Below are 19,716 nucleotides of genomic sequence, written 5' to 3'. Positions count from 1 at the left end.
GGTGGTGCAGTAGACATTTCTTACCTAGATTTCAGTAAGGCTTTTGACACTGTTGCACATAGAAGGCTTATCAATAAATTGCAATATTTAAGTTTGGATTCCAATATTGTTGAATGGGTAAGGCAGTGGCTGAGTGACAGGCAACAGAGGGTTGTATTTAATTGAGTATATTCGGAGATTGGGCTTGTCACCAGTGGGGTACCCCAGGGATCTGTACTTGGACCCATTCTCTTTAACATTTTTATTAGTGATATTGCAGAAGGTATTGATGGTAAGGTATGTCTTTTTGCTGATGATACTAAGATATGTAACAGGGTTGATGTTCCAGGAGGGATAAGCTAAATGGCAAATGATTTAGGTAAACTAGAAAAATGGTCAGAGTTGTGGTAACTGGCATTTAATGGGGATAAGTGCAAGATAATGCATCTTGGACGTAAAAACCCAAGGGAAGAGTACAGAATATTTGATAGAGTCCTAACCTCAACATCTGAGGAAAGGGATTTAGGGGTGACTGTTTCAGATTACTTAAAGGTAGACAGACAATGTAATAGAGCAGCAGGAAAGGCTAGCAAAATGCTTGGTTGTATAGGGAGAGGTATTAGCAGTAGAAAGAGGGAAGTGCTCATGCCATTGTACAGAACACTTGGAGTATTGTATGCAGTACTGAAGACCGTATCTTCAGAAGGATATTGATACTTTAGAGAGAGTTCAGAGGACTACTAAACTGGTTCATGGATTGCAGGATAAAACTTACCAGGAAGGTGAAAGGATCTTAACATGTATAGCTTGGAGGAAAGACAAGACATGGGGAATATGATAGAAACATTTAAATACATAAAGGGAATCAATACAGTAAAGGAGGAGACCATATTTAAAAGAAGCAAAACTATCACAACAAGAGGACATAGTCTTAAATTAGAGGGGCAAAGGTTTAAAAATAATATCAGGAAGTATTACTTTACTGAGAGGGTAGTGGATGCATGGAATAGCCTTCCAGCTAAAGTGGTAGAGGTTAACATAGTAAAGGAGTTTAAGCATGCGTGGAATAGGCATAAGGCTATCCTAACTATAAGATAAGGCCAGGGACTAATGAGAGTATTTAGAAAATTGGGCAGACTAGATGGGCCGAATAATTTTTATCTGCCGTCACATTCTATGTTTCTATGTTTCTACATCCTTACACAAACACACACTCTGCAGTCACTATACACACACACACTACATCCTTACGTAAACACACATTCTGCAGTCACTATACACACACTACATCCACTACACAAACACAACATTTCTGAGGGCAGCCCTGAGTGCAAGGGTTAATGTTTTGTGTTCATGTAGCACAGGGGTTAATGTTTAGTGATACCTTAGTGCATAGTTTAACATTTAATGACAGTGTAGTGTCTGTGGTAATGTGTACTGTAGTGTAGGGGTTAAACTGAGAACTTGATGAATCCCCAAATTCCAGATTTCAATGGGACAGTCCTACCATTCCGACTGGTGTCCTCAAAAACCTCATTAAATGTGCATGCACTATGTTCAGGGCACTAGGACACTGCAGAGAGCACTGAAACATTGCTCCTTGCATGGTCTGCCCTAAGGGGGATAGCCTTCTTGATTGCAGGCAGCCTGGTCTGCATTCACACAAGGCTGACGTGCCAAAGCCCACTTTCTGAGCAGGTCCACCCCTGTGGGCAGTGGTAGTGGTGTGACTTGCATTACTGGCCTGTTCCCTTTCTCTTTGCCCACCGATGTCCCGCCTATTCTAAGGACCTCACTCATTTTTTTTATTCATAGATTTTCTCACCTTTTTCCTTTGTTATTCCTATATTGTCCACTATTAAAGTGACTTCACAGCACATACTAGAGGGATCTGGTTCTTCAGGTAACGGCGTAATCCAGAAGGTGTAAAGACCAGCATCCGTCAACTTAACATTCCGAAGCTCCAAAGTTCCACTCTTCTTTTCTTCCCAGTTTGGTGACAAGGACGTTCTGCCACTGTAATCTTCATTCTGCTTGACCTCTCCACTGGAACTCTCCTGACAGTGGACGAAGATCTTCCCACCAGCTTCTGATTTCCTCTCCCAAGTCACTTTCCATTTGTCATGGTCTTGTGGCCTCCAGGGAATCACACATGGGAGATGTACAGTATCTCCCAAATAGGCATTGACATACCTATGAGGACAGGGACAGGGTCTGCCTGAAACTAGCAGTGAGCATAAAAGGAATAAGAAGGAGAAACACATTAAAAATGGTAGGAAGAAAAGAACACATACAGAATTTCAAACTGCAATCTGAAGGTCAAACACGTTATAATGGCCCAGTAACTTAATTACACAACCACATAGTAAACACTGGGTTGTGCTTGAAGGAATAAAAAAAAAAAAAAAGATAAGTAAGTTCTATGGTTTCACAACCAAAGCATGCGATGCTATGAATATTAATTTAACTATTTTGCAGGTTTGCCTAAATAAAAATATAAAAGCTATACATATACATATAAAAAAAAAAAAAGGTTTTACCAGAACGATGACTATGACACGAAGGTGTTAGGAATACTATTTCTATTCCTAACTCTATTGTGTTCCTTTAATGGAGCAGTTTTGGTGTATAGATCATGCCCCTGCAGTTTCACTGCTCAATTCTCTGCCATTTAGGAGTTACCGTATATACTCGAGTATAAGCCGACCCGAATATAAAAAACTGGGAAAACTTATTGACTCGAGTATAAGACTAGGGTGGGAAATGCAGTAGCTACTGGTAAGTTTCTAAATAAAATTGGATCCTAAAAAATTTATATTAATTGAATATTTATTTACAGTGTGTGTATATAATTGTTACGGTAATATACCCCAACACGCAGGAATAGTCCAGATAGTCAAGAGACAAGAAACCAGGATTCGTCTTACCAGACCTTAGAATGGCCGGACTTAGACGAGTACAAGAAAAGACAGAGTCCAGAACAAGCCGAGGTCAAGGGGACGGAGAGACAGCGTAAAGTAGAACAAGCCGAGAACTGGTACACAGGAAGACAAACCGGCGGATAAACAAGCAAGGATAAAGAGAGAGCGGAGTCAGGAACAAAGCCATGGTCAAGCACCAAAAAACCAACTGAACGATACAAGCACTAAAGGGAACTGAACAGAAACCACGATAGGGCAAGGTGCAAAGGAAACAGGTGAGTATAAATACCCTAATGTTCACTTTGATTGGCCCCTGTCATATCCACGCCCCCAAAAGGTGAGTGTATGGGGAACGTGGCATGACAGGGGCCAATGGGAGACTGATTCTAATTTTGTCTCCCACTGTCCCTTTAAGAGCGCGCCCGAGACGCGCGGCGCGCTCTTAGTGTCAGGCGGGACACGTGACCGCTTCTCGCGGTCACTGCCCGCCTGACTGATCTCGTCGTTGGATGAGCCGCGCGCGGCTCGTGCAGGAGCAGGACCGCGCGCGGCGAGAAGAGAGGACCCCGGCCGGCCCCTGGAGAGGGTAAGTACTGCTACAGTACCCCCCCCTGAAGACACGCCCACTGGGCGGGGAGGAGCAGGCCTGGCAGGAAAGCGGGCGTGGAAAGAACGCACAAGGCGAGGAGCGTGAACAGCGCCAGCGGAAATCCAACTGCGTTCCTCAGGCCCATAGCCCTTCCAATGTACCAGATATTGGAGGCGACCCCGAAGAAAACGAGAGTCGAGTATAGCAGCCACTTCAAATTCCTCATGGCCCTCCTCAGAAACCGGAGGGGGAGGAGGGACATGCCGAGTATAACGGTTGCACAGGAGGGGTTTTAACAAGGAGGTATGAAACACGTTAGGAATGCGTAGATTCCTAGGAAGATCCAAGGCATACGAGACAGGATTAACCACATGCAAGATACGAAAAGGACCAATAAAACGAGGAGCCAACTTCATAGAAGGCACACGAAGACGAATATTGCGAGTAGAAAGCCAAACCCGGTCCCCCACAGCATAGGATGGAGCCGCCCTGCGATGCTTGTCTGCCTGAACCTTCTGGCGAGCAGCGGAATCCACCAAAGAACACTGAACCTGCTCCCAAGTATTACGTAAACCAGCCAAATGTTCGTCCAGAGCTGGCATGCCCTGTAAGGAGAATGCAGCTGGAAGAACCACGGGATGCCGGCCATAAACAACGTAAAAAGGGCTGTTACCGGAGGATTCATGAGCAGCATTATTACGAGCAAACTCAGCCCAAGGAAGAAGGTCAGCCCAATTGTTCTGATGGTGGGACACGAAACAACGAAGATACTGCTCTAGAGATTGGTTGGCACGTTCAGCAGCTCCATTAGACTGGGGGTGGTAAGCGGAAGAAAACGAGAGGGAGATACCCATCTCTAAACAAAATGTTTTCCAGAATCTGGAGATAAACTGGCTACCCCTATCGGACACGATCGAAGTGGGAATACCATGCAACCGAAACACCTCCCTGGCAAAGATAGAGGCAAGTTCCTTGGATGATGGCAATTTGACAAGAGACACAAAATGAGCCATCTTAGAAAAACGATCCACAATCATCAGGATGACAGTTTTACCATTCGAAGGGAGTAATTCAACAATAAAATCCATGGATAGATTGGACCACGGCCTCTCGGGTAAGGGCAACGGATGCAACAACCCACAAGGAACTCTGTGGGAGGACTTCATACTGGCACAAGTAGTACAGGCATTAATGTAATCGGTGACGTCCTTGCGTAAGGAAGCCCACCAGAAATATCTAGAAACTGCTGAGAACGTTTAGAAATACCAGGGTGTCCAGCAGTTCTAGTGTCATGATATAAAGACATAATGTCTCGTCTCTCGGGTATATCAACGAACAGTTTATCAGCAGGCCTTTCCCCAGGAGCCATGTTTTGTTTAGCCTGTATAGCTTGTAAGAGGGAAGAAGAAATAGAAAGAACAGTAGTAGCTATTATTCTGTCAGGAGGAATGACAGGGGTAACATCAATTTCTAGTTTGTCAGTGGTCTCGAATTGTCTGGACAGAGCGTCAGCTTTAGTATTACGATCACCTGGTCTGTATGTGATTATGTAATTAAAACGAGACAAAAACAGAGACCACCTGGCCTGCCTAGAAGACAATCTTTTAGCTTCACTAAGGTAGGAGAGGTTTTTGTGATCCGTTAAAATGAGGATGGGATCCCTAGTACCTTCTAGTAGATGTCTCCATTCCTTGAGCGCCAAAATGATAGCAAGGAGTTCGCGATTGCCTACATCATAATTCTTCTCTGCTTTGGACATCTGTCTGGAAAAGAAGCCACAAGGGTGTAACGGCTTTTCAGGTGAATCTCTTTGAGACAAGATAGCACCTACCCCAATCTCAGAAGCATCAACTTCAAGAATAAAGGGTAGTGAAGGGACAGGATGCTGTAAAATAGGGGCAGAGGCAAATGAAGCCTTCAGGAATTCAAAGGCCTCAAGTGCTTCTGGTTTCCAGACATGAGTATTACCATCCTTCTTGGTCATTCTGGTTATAGGTGCTACAATGGCAGAAAACCCTTTAATAAAACGCCTATAATAATTTGAGAACCCCAGAAAACGCTGAATGGCTTTCAAACCCTGAGGTAGAGGCCATTCCATAATGGCAGAAAGTTTCTTGGGATCCATACGAAAACCCTTGGCAGAGATTATATAACCCAAGAATTGGACTTCTGATTGATCAAATGAACATTTTTCGAGTTTGCAATAGAGACCGTTAACAAGAAGAGTTCTCAACACTAATTTAACATGCATGTGATGAGTCTGTAAATCAGTAGAATAAATTAATATGTCGTCCAAGTATACTATTACGAATGTATGTATATACTGACGTAGGACATCATTAATAAATTCTTGAAAAACTGCTGGGGCGTTACAAAGGCCAAAGGGCATCACAGTATATTCGTAGTGACCACTCCTGGTATTGAATGCGGTCTTCCATTCGTGATCCTTTTTGATACGTATGAGATTGTAAGCACCCCTAAGGTCCAATTTAGTAAAAACCGTGGCATGTTTAAGCCTATCAAATAGTTCCGTGATCAAAGGTATGGGGTACAGGGAGGTCCTTAGCTGCTACCTCATCCAACATAGTTTCAGACAGACCTTCCATAAACGCAGTAGTAAGCCCATTGTTAGTCCAATCTACCTGTGCGGCAAGGGTACGGAACTGAATAGCATAATCGGCTACAGATTTAGATCCTTGCTTAATTCTCATTAACGCCCTGGCGGCATTCTTTGACCTTTTAGTCGTGTCAAATGTTCTACGAAACGCTGTGAGGAAGCTATTGAAATCGTGTACCATAGGTCCATTAGCCTCCCAAATAGGATTTGCCCATTCAAGTGCCTTATCCGTAAGCTGGTGCATAAGAAAACCCACCTTAGATCTATCAGTGGGAAATGAACGTGGGTACATTTCAAAGTGGAATTCCACTTGATTAAGGAATCCCCTACATGTCTTAGCGTCCCCTCCATACCTAGGTGGCGGGGTTAGATGAGCTGAAGCATTAGGCATATTAGCTGTGTCTGGTACAGGGGTTACAGGAGGCGCAGGTACAGGTAGCGGAGCTGATCTGGATAACAGTGTCTGGATGGCTTGAGCCATTTGATCCATACGGTGATCCTGTTCTGCGAATCTAGCCTCATGAGTGGCCATCTGTTGTCCTAAACCTGCGAGGTCCATGGCCCTATCGTAATGTCACGGTAATATACCCCAACACGCAGGAATAGTCCAGATAGTCAAGAGACAAGAAACCAGGATTCGTCTTACCGGACCTTAGAATGGCCGGACTTAGACGAGTACAAGAAAAGACAGAGTCCAGAACAAGCCGAGGTCAAGGGGACGGAGAGACAGCGTAAAGTAGAACAAGCCGAGAACTGGTACACAGGAAGACAAACCGGCGGATAAACAAGCAAGGATAAAGAGAGAGCGGAGTCAGGAACAAAGCCAAGGTCAAGCACCAAAAAACCAACTGAACGATACAAGCACTAAAGGGAACTGAACAGAAACCACGATAGGGCAAGGTGCAAAGGAAACAGGTGAGCATAAATACCCTAATGTTCACTTTGATTGGCCCCTGTCATATCCACGCCCCCAAAAGGTGAGTGTATGGGAAACGTGGCATGACAGGGGCCAATGGGAGACTGATTCTAATTTTGTCTCCCACTGTCCCTTTAAGAGCGCGCCCGAGACGCGCGGCGCGCTCTTAGTGTCAGGCGGGACACGTGACCGCTTCTCGCGGTCACTGCCCGCCTGACTGATCTCGTCGTTGGATGAGCCGCGCGCGGCTCGTGCAGGAGCAGGACCGCGCGCGGCGAGAAGAGAGGACCCCGGCCGGCCCCTGGAGAGGGTAAGTACTGCTACAATAATGAATGCAGTGTGTGTGTATAAATGCAGTGTGTGTGTATGAATGCAGTGTGTGTGTATGAGTGCAGCGTGTGTGTATGAGTGCAGTGTGTGTATGAGTGCAGTGTGTGTATGAGTGCAGTGTGTGTATGAATGAATGCAGTGTGTGTGTATGAGTGCAGTGTGTGTATGAGTGATGTGTGTGTATGTATGAATGCAGTGTGTGTGTGTATGAATGCAGTGTGTGTATGAGTGCAGTGTGTGTATGAGTGCAGTGTGTGTATGAATGCAGTGTGTGTGTGTGGCGGAAACCGCCTCGACACGGGACATTGGTGGGGCCTGGCTGCCTGCCTCCTACCTGCTGACTATGGCCCCTGGAAAATTGGTACGTTTGAACTATATTTGGGCATGTTTTAGTTTATATTGCTGCTGCTGGCCCTTTTAGAATCATCCGTGGACATATTGGGACATTTGGGAATAATGTCCCTTTAAGACTTTGTAACATATCACAGTAATACTGTCTTAAATATTATGTAGGTATTTATGTGTTCGGTTAAACTGGGGATATGTAGAAATGTGTGTTTTATGTGTTAAATGTATCAGTATGTAATTTTATGTCTTTTACTGTCTTTTTGTCTGCCATGTGGGTAATGGAGTTTTGCCTCAGTCCTTGGAGATAATTAGATTCCTTCCCCAATTATCTCCAGGCCAGAGGGGAGGGATTGTGAGGCATTGTGGGAGGTAACCGGTCTGAGCTGGAAAGTCATGCTGACAGGAGTTTTAAAAGATACTATTACTAACTTTTGAACCCCTGGTCTGATTCATGCCATTTTTTAATATGTTGTTCCCCTGAATGGATTGATTGTGGATATCTATTTTTATGTGAATGTGATGTATGGTTTTGAAGTTATAAATATTGGGTAAAAAGTATATTTTAAACTGTATGAATAATGGGATTATGTGTCACACTAAGGGGAGGGGATGTGTGGGTTGCACCCGTGATGCTATTGGTTATTTTAGGCCTCCCCCTGGGTGTGGCCTGTATGTGTACAGTTGTAATAAAAGCCAGGCTGGATGTGCCAGTCCAGAGTTCCTGTTTAACCCTCAAAGTGAAGTGTCGTCTCATTATTGGGGGAGGATTTATTGCATGCTGTTCCAGTTTGACTGCTAGGAGTGCAAACCTATTCGTATGGTTCCTATTCAACTGTCTACAGCATTCAGAGGCTTGAGAGGATTCATATGCTTCTCTGATTCGGTGATTGTGGTGTCTGCCAGAGTGCTTGGAGTCCTCAGGAAGCGCTTGGAGCATCCATTAACGGAGGTACCCAGTCAGGGTGCCAGGCGATCCGTTACAGTGTGTATATGAGTGCAGTGTGTGTATATGAGTGCAGTGTGTGTGTATGAGTGCAGTGTGTGTGTATGAGTGCAGTGTGGGTGTATGAGTGCAGTGTGTGTGTGTGTGTGTAGCTGAGCCTTGGTGGGGAGTGGGCAATTTTTTTATTTTTATCTATTTTAATAATTTTTTTTATTTAATTATTATTATTTTTCATTATTTTTTATTTTATTTAAATTTTTTTCGGCCCCCCTCCCTGCTTGATACATGGGAGGGAGGGGGGCTCTCCTTCCCTGGTGGTCCAGTGGCATTGGCAGTTCAGTGGGGGGAAGAGGGGAGCTGGCAGGAAGCACTTACCTCTCCTGCAGCTCCTGTCAGCTCCCTCCTCCTCCGCGCCGGTCCGTGCAGCTCTTTTGTCAGCTCACACTGTAAGTCTCGCGAGAGCCACACTATGACCCCGCGGCTCTCGCGAGACTTATACTGGGAGCTGACCGAGGTGCTGAAAGGACCGGCGCGGAGTAGAAGGGAGCTGACAGGAGCTGCAGGAGAGGTAAGTAAACTCTCTGCCAGCCCCCACAGCCCCCAGTCTGTATTATGGCAATGCAAATTGCCATAATACAGACAGTGACTCGAGTATAAGCCGAGTTGGGGTTTTTCAGCACAAAAAATGTGCTGAAAAACTCAGCTTATACTCGAGTATATACGGTAAATAACTTTGTTTATGCAGGTCTAGTCACACCTCCCTGCATGTGACTTGCATAGCCTTCCTAAACACTTCCTGTAAAGTGAAATCTAACGTTAAAATTTATTGCACAGTCTGTTTAATATAGCATTTTTATCCTCCTGCTCTGTTAATATACTGCTAGATTCTACAGGAGCCTTGTGCATGAAAGTTCAATAAACCGAGCAGGAGATAAAAACGTCTAAAGTATGTAAGATCTGAAACCATTTTTCACGCAGGCTGTGTCAGTCACAGTCAGGGGAGGTGTAGCTGACTATCACTGCATAAACAGAAACAAAAGTGATTTCACTCCTAAATGGCAGAGAATTGAGCAGTGACATTATGTGAGGCCTGCTCTCAGGGCCGCCATCAGGGGGCGACAACCATGACGGTCCTGGGCCCCACTTTCGTCTATTATTTTGGACTATCAAACGATTCGGCACAGCGAAGGGGTACTGATTCCTTGCTGCGCCGAATCCGATAATAGTCTGTAATAGGTGCCACGTGATATGCCGTGGGAGAGTCAGGAGGTAAAAGTGCCCCTCCAGCCTGGTTGCCATGTAAAGGGGGGCCCCAGTGGTCTCCCTGGTGGTCCAGTGTGTTGCTGGGGCTGCCGCACTCCCACACGGTCCCAGCGCTCTGTGAGTGTCAAGCACAGGTGCCGGGTTCCCAGCCTGCGCTCTGACATCATCACAGAGCACCGGGACCCCGCAGCAGTGCGGCAGCAGCCCCAGCAACACACTGGATCACAAGAGAGTCCACTAGCAGCACACTGGACCACCAGGAAGTGAACCAGCTGCCTACAAGGGACACTCTGGATCACCATGGGAGCAATTATTGCCCCCTGTCTGCACAGAAGGTAAGCAGACACTCTGCATCCACTACATACACTCACTCCATCCACTTTGAACATAATGCATCTTCTACACCAGGGGTGTCCAAAAGGTAGATCCCAAGATGTTTTAAAACTACAGTTGCCATATTGCTTTGTCATTCTAAAGGCATGCAAAGCGTCATGGGTATTGTAGTTCTACAACATCTGGGGATCTACCTTTTGGGCACCCCTGCTCTGCACAAACACATAGACTGTATCCAGTACACAAACACACTGCATTCACTACACACACAGTCTCTGCATCCACTCTACAAACACACTGCATCTTTGTGGGGAGACTCGGTGGGGCCCCAGGGCCCAGACCTTGAGCTGTGTTAGGAGCCCCAAAATTTCTGATGGCAGCCCTGCCTGCTCTATACACTAAACCTCTTTGCCTTGAAAGCAGAGCTGCCGGAGTGGTTATACATTGCAACCTCTGCTCCTCCTGCAAGGCATTTCCTGTCTGAGAGGCTGTTAGTGGGCAGATAGGAAGTGATCCCATCCACTTCCTGCCCAGCCTCACACACAGACACTGGAGGAACTGGGATAGCACAGCAAGAAGAAGAGATAGATTAGCAGTGAAATGCCCAGTTCACTGGCTCTCTATTATATTGCCAGGGACAAGCCCCTTTGTAATATAGAATGATTGGACAATGGGAGTTTAATTATAGCTGGAGAAGACAGACTGTAACCAAACTTATACACACTTCACATTTATATGTGTGAATGAAGGTATTGCAGGGCTTCACAACAATAACACTCACAGTAATATGCGGTGTTAATCAGTGTCATAAAGCTCCACGGGGAGAAGTGTGAGTTAAGGTATCACAGGTCTCCCCACCAATAAAACTAACTTTATGGAGTTTGTGACACAAAAATTTTATTAAATAAAGTACCACAGCTTGCTGAAGTACTTTATGGGTAAGAAGTATCCTATTTTAAATCTAGTTTATAATCGTGCCAATTTATAACTATTTATGAAAACTATCCTGGCTGTCAATCAAACAGCCAGGGAGGTTTGCTTCCTTCTTCCGTTAGCTCCCATGACAGACCAGTGTTCCTACTGACCAGAGCAAAAGATTCAGGGACTTCTTAATGAATCTATCAGGGAGGAGGGTGGGCTTGCAAAGGCTGCAGTCATAAGAACTGCAGCTTTTGCAAGCTCTTTTTAGATATACAATGCCAAATGAATGCATGGTTTTATTTGGGGTTTATCTTCTAATTAGCGACCCCTCCCCCGCTCCCCCTTCCGTTTTTGGAGTTAAATAAAATAAACACAAATATATAAATGCATATTTATTTTGAGTCTATTTTGATTTGCATCAAATACAATGCTGTTCTTGTAGAACCCAGTATTTCATGTAAATTCAGAAGTATCACATACTCATAGCCCTGAGAGTGCAAGTACATAAGTGTGCACAAAATACTATTAGTTGCTGTAAAGCTAAGCAGTTTATTTACTAAACAGTAAATTATAATTAATTAAAATCTAAATTGCAAAATTGAAGCTGAACTAGCCAAGCTGGGATAGCAGCATCTTCATTACTTAAAGTAGTTGTTATGGTGGGTATAGCATATCCCTTCAGGCATTTTCATGTAAATGCTGCCTTTTCAGGGAAAAGGCAGGGTTTACATTGCTGCCTAGTAACATCTGCAGTGGCAGTCACTCAGGTGGCCACTAGAGGTGCTTCCTGGTGCAGCACTGCTGTTCAGCGTCTGCATGGAGACACTGAACTTTCCCCATAAAGATTAATTGATTAAAGGACCACTCTAGTGCCAGGAAAACATACTCGTTTTCGTGGCACTATAGTGCCCTGAGGGTGCCCCCACCCTCAGGGACCCACTCCCGCCGGGCTCTGGAAAGGGGAAAGTGTTTAAAACGTACCTTTTTCCAGCGCTGGGCGGGGAGCTCTCCTCCTCCTCTCCGCCTCCGTTCCTCCCCGTCGGCTGAATGCGCACGCGCGGCAAGAGCTGCGCGCGCATTCAGCCGGTCACATAGGAAAGCATTCACAATGCTTTCCTATGGACGCTTGCGTGCTCTCACTGTGATTTTCACAGTGAGAATCACGCAAGCGCCTCTAGCGGCTGTCAATGAGACAGCCACTAGAGGATTTGGGGGAAGGCTTAACCCATTAATAAACATAGCAGTTTCTCTGAAACTGCTATGTTTATAAAAAAATGGGTTAACCCTAGAAGGACCTGGCACCCAGACCACTTCATTAAGCTGAAGTGGTCTGGGTGCCTAGAGTGGTCCTTTAAATTTCAGCCATGGAGACGTAGCAGGGTCGGGGCCAGCGCTGGCGGACCCACGCAGCGCTGGAATAAATTTACGCTTTTACCCTGTTTAAGAGGGTTACAGGGAGCCGGGAACCTAAATTGTACTAAAATAAACTATGCACTACAGAAACTCCTCACTTACCGACCGGGTTCCGCTGTTATGACCCGGTCGTAAGACGATATGGTCGGTAAGTGAGGAAGCGCTATATAGCATTCTCCGAACATAGACAAGCACAACAGAGCAGGGAATCCCTCAAATCTATGTTTGGAGAACGTTTACCGAACATAATTAGATGGATTCCCTGCTCGGGTGCGTTTTTCTATGTTCTGAGAAATTTACCCGAAACGCAGACATACGCACTAGAGCAGGGAATCCCTCTAATCTATGTTTGGGGAAAATTCCCCGCACATAGACCAGCTCTCTAACGTGGGGAATCCCCAAGTTAGAAAGATGGTTGGAAGTTCGAGTCTTCGTGAAATAAGTAGGTCATAAAGTGAGGACAACCTGTATACACGTTTGTATTCCTGACCCTGTAGTGTTTCTTTAACTCAATAGCTTGTCTTGCCCTAAGATACTCTTTAACAGCATATTTTGGAAAGAGGTAATTAAGAAAGAAACTGTCACAAACTATTATTCATCATGTTCCTATTGAAATAATCATAGTGAAACAAATGGATCCAGCCCAAATAGGACCTGATCCAAAAATAACGAAAAATGGGAAAAATGATTTGACAGAAAGCCAGGTGAAGGGCACTCATACCCGCAGCCAGGGCCGGATTAACATAGGGACTGATGGAGCTGCAGCTCCAGGCCCATGGAATAGGCCCATTTAAAAAAAAATATATATATATATATATATATATATATATATTTTTTTTTTTTTTTTTTTTACACACTACTCTTGGGTTTGCCATCTGAATGGTATTTTACCAGCACAGCCGGTATTTGGGGTTGCCTGGCCGTGCCAGTATTGCAGTAATACCGGCAATACAAATGCAGATATTTTTCTCAGTATAAATGGAGATTACTCTGCAATACCAGCACCAGACAGTAGGGGTCCCTGTGTGTGGAGAGAGGCAGGGATAGGAAGTTACAGCATATCCCTCCCTGCCTCTCTATACTCACTGATCCACGGGGGAGCAGCTACACAGCGCAGAGAGTTCAGACAGCAGCTCCCAGTCTGCAGACAGACAACCGCTCATGGATGTGAAGGATGGGTGGGAAAGGCAGCAGGGAAACATGGGGACACTGAGACACTTGGGGACACTGAGACACTAGGGGACACTGAGACACTAGGGGACACTGAGAGACATAGGGACATTGGGAGACACTAAGGACACAGTGTCTCCATTTCTCCCAGTGTCCCCATGTCTCCCAGCTAATGTCCCTAGTGTTTCAGTGTCCCCATGGCTCCCAGTGTCCCCTAGTCTCCCAGTGTCTGTGTCCTCATGTCTCAGTGTCCCTAGAGTCTCATTGTCCCCATGTGTCCCAGTGTCCCCAAATATCTGTCTCCCATTGTCCCTATATCTCCCAGCTAGTGTCCCTAGTGTCTCAGTGTCCCCATGTCTCCCGGTGTCCCTAAATGTTTCAGGGTCCCCATGTCTCCCAGTGTCCCCATGTCTCCCAGCCAATGTCCCTAGTGTCTCAGTGTCTCCACGGCACCCAGTGTCCCCTAGTTGTAACGGATTACCTGGCACCCCGACTGGGTACCTCAGTTGATGGATGCTCCTAGCGCTTCCTGAGGACTCCAAGCACTACAGCATTCATATGCTTGAGAGCATTTGTATGCTTCTCCGGTTTGATGGTTGTGGTGTCTGCTGCAGTGCTTGGAGTCCTCAGTAAGCGCTAGGAGCATCCATCAACGGAGGTACCCAGTCGGGGTGCCAGGTAATTGTAACGGACCGTTTTGCACACAAGAGGTTAAAAACCGTTTAGGCGATATTCCCCTTTTCAGATGCACAGGCAGCTACTGCAATCACCAATCTCCCGAATTGCAAACACATGAATACTCAAACTCCCGAACTGCAAACACATGAATTCACCAATCTCGCGAACTGCAAACACATGAATTCACCAATCTCGCGAACTGCAAACACATGAATTCACCAATCTCCCGACCTGGAACCAGGGGAATGCTCCAAACTCCCGAACAGGAAACACACAGATGCTGTAAACAGCCGAACAGGAAAAACCATACGAACAGTTTACACTCTTGGCAGTCTCACTGTAACAGCATAAAATCCAATTCCCCCCAAGAACGAGATGACACTTCGTTTGAGGGTCAAGCAGAACTGATTTACTGGGGCTACCTGCCCGGCTTTTATGCGGGTCTCCCACCTGGTGGACACTCCCCTAGGGGACCAGATGGGATACTGGGAAACATATTGGACATTGACCATTCACAGACATACACCTTTAAACACTCCCACAATGCATCACAATCCCTCCTCTCTGTCCTGGAGGTAATTGGGAAGTAATCCAATTATCTCCAAGGACAGAGGCACATCTCCATTAGCCACATGGCAGACAAAGGACAATAAATTACATAAAATGACATACTGTTACATTTATCACATAGAACATACACATTCTACCTATCCCCAGATAGCTTAGATCTGAGCGCACATTATTACCGGATGGCGCTCAGATCACATACATACAGTTCAATCGCCATGGAGCCAAAGTCTTTTATACAGTCACTTATTATACGGCTGGGCTCCATGGCATAGCTATCTGGGGTAGCATAGCTTTAACAGTCCACAGAAAGGCACGAATACGCTTTTCTGCAGGGAAAATAAAAGGTTTTAACTGCCGGGCCATAGTCTAAAGGGAGCAGGCGAGCAACCAGGCTCCTCCAGTGGACAGTGGCGAGGCTGGTTTCGCCACACTAGTCTTCCAGTGTATGTGTCCCCATGTCTCTCAGTGTCCCCAAATATCTTTATGTCTCCCAGCCAGTGTCCCTAGTTTCTCAGTGTCCCCATGTCTCCCAGTGCCCCCATAAGTATAAGTTTTAAAAAGAAAAGAAAAAGAAAGAAAGAAAAATACACGTTTTAGTACAAGACAGGACTAAAACAATACGTGCCAAAGTGACTGCTAATATAAACCAGATTCCAAAGCATTAATAAACTCTCCACCCTAATAACCCAAATGTCATTTACCCCTTATTCTCCCTTATAGGCTTCACTAACACGGTTTAAGTACTAAAATAAGAATCCAAAGAAAATTTCAAACCTGGTTATAACTACTCATCTCTAAAGTGTAGTAATTATATATTGACACATACACACCAAGCATTCCAACACAAAGCCATATACAGACTGGCGGCTATAGCAAGGGTGCACAGTATCAATAATTGCAGTAGTAAGAAATAGAGAAAAAGTAAAATAAGAAAGATAGGTTACCAGATGAGGGATCTATGAAAGCCCTTTGATGCGTCATTAGGACTTATTTGGTAGATATACTGTATGGCTCCTCTTCCTGCGCTCTGAGGGATCAATCTGCTCGTATATTGAACGTGTGTTTGTTTTCATGCAGGGAGTTTTTATGTTGGTTGTAAAGCCAGCTCTATATTGATTTTCAAGAAAAACTGGTCTGACACTATGATACAGGTTACAAACTTGTGACGTCCAGTTAACAATTAAGAATAGAATATGTCAGGATAATTAGGAGGTGTGATATTATTGTTAAATAGCTAAAGGGTGGCCATAGACTTAAAGCGGTACTTCGGTCACCATAACAACTTATTTATTTATTTATTTATATTTATATTTATAAAATTGAGATTTCTCTTGTTTTCAAGTATGTCCTGGGTCCACAAAACATAATGGAATTCCTTTTGATTCATGGGTGATAGAAAACCTTTTTTTGACTGTTTGTAAACGTCATGATTATGCGCCCAAATTTGGTCCTACGAATGTAGTATTCAGTCACTTCGTGTTAATGAAGTTGTTGCAGTGCCAGGAGGCCCCCGACCGCACTCTTACCTTTTAAGGGTTAAACCGTTGTCGAACGCTTTAACCACAAAGGTTGCCTCCACCGCCGATCGCCAGGTCTCCCAGGTGGCTTCAGGCTTGTGAAACTGAGGTACAGGGAGGGCAGAGTGCCATCGGGCAGGAATGCAGCTGATTGGCTGGAGCAGTCAGTTGACTCGCAAAGCCAATTAGTAGCTCCCCATTAATAAAAAAGGCAATGGGGAGCTACTGGTTGACTTAGAGCAGGGGTTCTCAACTCAGTCCTCAAGGACCCCCAAACTATCCAGGATTTAGGGATTACCCTGCTGTGTCTAATGTGTTTTTTGGGGGGATGGGGACAAACACTTTAGACACAACAGGGTAATTTCCTAAATCCTCGACTGGTAGGGGGTCCTTGAGGACTGGGTTGAGATCACCTGACTTAGAGCATCAGCTGGTGGCTCTAGCCAATCAGTGACGCCTCTACTGGAAGCACTCCACGCTTCCTGTAACTCCGAGTCAGAAACTGGATGCCGCCTGGGGGTTCCCAGAAATTGGCGCTGGAGGCTACTTTTAAGGTTTAACAGTTTAACCCCATAAGGTAAGAGTGCACCAAGGGGCCTACTGGCACCATAACAACTTCATTTAGATTAAGTTCCTTTTGGTTAAATAGAGCAATACAACAAGATATAGTATGTGGCTATATTATAGAATATGATATGAGTCACTGTATAGTTATTGCTGTCCACAGTTTTTTTAAAATGTGTTCAAACTTTTCTATGCAACATTGTTGTTCTTAAAGAGGTAATGAAACGATCAATGAAAAGACTGTTCCATGTAAAAAATACCCCAGGTTGTCTGCTTTTGTAAATGGAAAGCAGTGGTGGGGGTTAAAGGGACACTCCACTCTACAAATAAATGGAAGCATAGTTGACTTGGGAATTTTTCCTAATGATACATTTACGTTGAAAATTCTCGCTGTAGCAAATAACCTAATTTGCACTGCGCAGAGTGTAGATTCTGAACTGTGCTCACAGAGACTGTAAAACAAAATCCAATATATTTCAAGCTTTTGTTCTTTTCAGGTTTAATTGAGTAGTTTGAGTTCCCATAAGAACTGCAATGACCATTCTAATATGCAGAGCAACAGTTATATGACTGAACCCATTACTTGTGGACTATTAGCTACTAGGTTGAGTGTACTGTGGAGGATATTCAGACCTTCAGTAATACAAACCCATTGCAGTAGATAGAGTGAGTGACAGCATAGTTTGTGAGGATACAAGTAGCCTTTGGGCAAGTTTTGCTACAAATGCCAATAAAGAGGTTATTGTTTGTTTAGATCTGCTCAGACTGGTTCCTCCTGTGAAAGGTATCAGATATTCCACACAACAAATGTAACAAGCTAACGAGACATTTAACATTAAACATTAACAGCTACTCGGCAATCAAATCATGTATTGGAATGTTTTTAGCTTTTAATATACATTGCATTGCAGAGTAAACTATACATTGCAAAATCTAATTATTTAGAACTGGATAGTTTGTTTATTTGCTAATGGCTGTATTTATTTATTTTTATAAAGAATGCATTTCTGAACATATTAATGCCAATACTGTCACTTTAAAGCTGCCTAGATTGTCTGGTAGGGATTGCTTAGTATGTACTTTTCAAGAAAACTCAGAGTTTCATCCACTTATTACTAATGCATCATAAACATTGACAGCTATTACTATGTAATAAACTATACATTGCAAAATCAATTTATATAGAACTGTATTGTTTGTTTATTTGCTAATGGCTTTATTTTTTTTATTTTTTTTAAAAGAATGCATTTATAAACATATTAGGAGACAGATGGATTAATGCCAAAGAGATTCATCCATTAATTACTACTACATATATATTCATGTAAAAGTAATAAAAATGGCAGCGGTGGGATTCGAACCCACGCCCCCGAAGAGACTGGAGCCTTAATCCAGCGCCTTAGACCGCTCGGCCACGCTACCTGATATTGAGTAATTCCTGTACCGTATATAACAGGGGGGACTACTACTTAAAGGTACAGTACTGATTAATTATGATATAGATTATTTATTTCTAATGTGTGTGTATATAACAATAGATTGCTAGCGGCATTAGAATTATAAGGTGGTTGAACAAAATTATCACTACCTAAAAGTTAAAATATGTAGAGCTAAATTTTAAAGGGACATTATAGTCACCTGAACAACTTCAGCTTAAAGGGACACTCCAGGCACCCAGACCACTTCTGCCCATTGGAGTGGTCTGGGTGCCAACTCCCACTACTCCTAAACCTGCAAGTGTAATTATTGCAGTTTTCTATAAACTGCAATAATTACCTTGCAGGGTTAACTCCACCTCCAGTGGCTGTCTAATAGACTGCCACTAGAGGGAACTTCCTGGATTATAGCACAGATTATCTGTGCTAGAGCGTCGCTGGACGTCCTCACACTGTATGAGGACCTCCAGCGTCGCTCATTTCCCCATAGGAAAGCATTGAAAATCTTTTTCAATGCGTTCCTATGGGGAGCGCTAATGCATGCGCATTAGGTCTCCCCGGCCGGTGGGAGGGATCAGTCTCGCCCACCGGCCAACAGAGTAAGAAAGAGGAGCGGCGCAGAGGAGGAGACAGCGACGAGGGACATCGTCGCTGCCTCAGGTAAGTGACTGAAGGGGTTTTCACCCCTTCAGTAACTGGGGATTGGGGGGTGGGAGGGAGAGGGAACCTGCAGTGCCAGGAAAACTGATTGTTTTCCTGGCACTGGAGTTTTCCTTTAATGAGGTTGTTCAGGTGAGACCCATAGCTCTCTGCAGCCTTTCTCATGTAAACACTGTATTTTCTGAGAAAATACATTGTTTACATTGAAAGCCAGGAACACCTCCAGTTGCAGTCACTCAGAGTGAACCAGATGGACTTCAGAGTTGATGGAGGCATAAAACGCCTCCATCCACTCAGATCTGCTGTCAGCAGAGCACAGGGCAGCTCTGTGCACGAGCATCCTGTCTGCGTGGGAGTGGTTTGAGCGGACAAGCTGAAGACTGGAGACCGAGGAGGAGGGGAGGATTCAAACTGTAAGTATACTTATTTAGTGAGTGTGGGTGGGTGACTGGATGGATATGGATGATGGGATGGATGGATGGATGGATATGGATGGAGAAAGAGTGTGTGTGTATGTCTTTAAGTTTTTACTACTTGTGTGTTTCCAT

General features: G+C 44.5%; 1 non-coding gene across 1 annotated transcript; it reads right to left on the bottom strand.

Annotated features, from left to right (window-relative positions):
• Nucleotides 1-18,412: 18,412 nt before the first annotated feature.
• TRNAL-AAG (transfer RNA leucine (anticodon AAG)) lies at nucleotides 18,413-18,494 on the bottom strand. The gene has a single exon. It is a non-coding gene; the product is annotated as a tRNA-Leu (tRNA).
• Between the last annotated feature and the right edge of the window lie 1,222 nt (nucleotides 18,495-19,716).

This window comes from Pelobates fuscus, chromosome 3 (assembly GCF_036172605.1).
Source record: "Pelobates fuscus isolate aPelFus1 chromosome 3, aPelFus1.pri, whole genome shotgun sequence".
NCBI classification, from domain to species: domain Eukaryota; kingdom Metazoa; phylum Chordata; class Amphibia; order Anura; family Pelobatidae; genus Pelobates; species Pelobates fuscus.
Note: the sequence above shows the minus strand (reverse complement) of the source record. Positions and strands in the feature narration are given on the sequence as shown.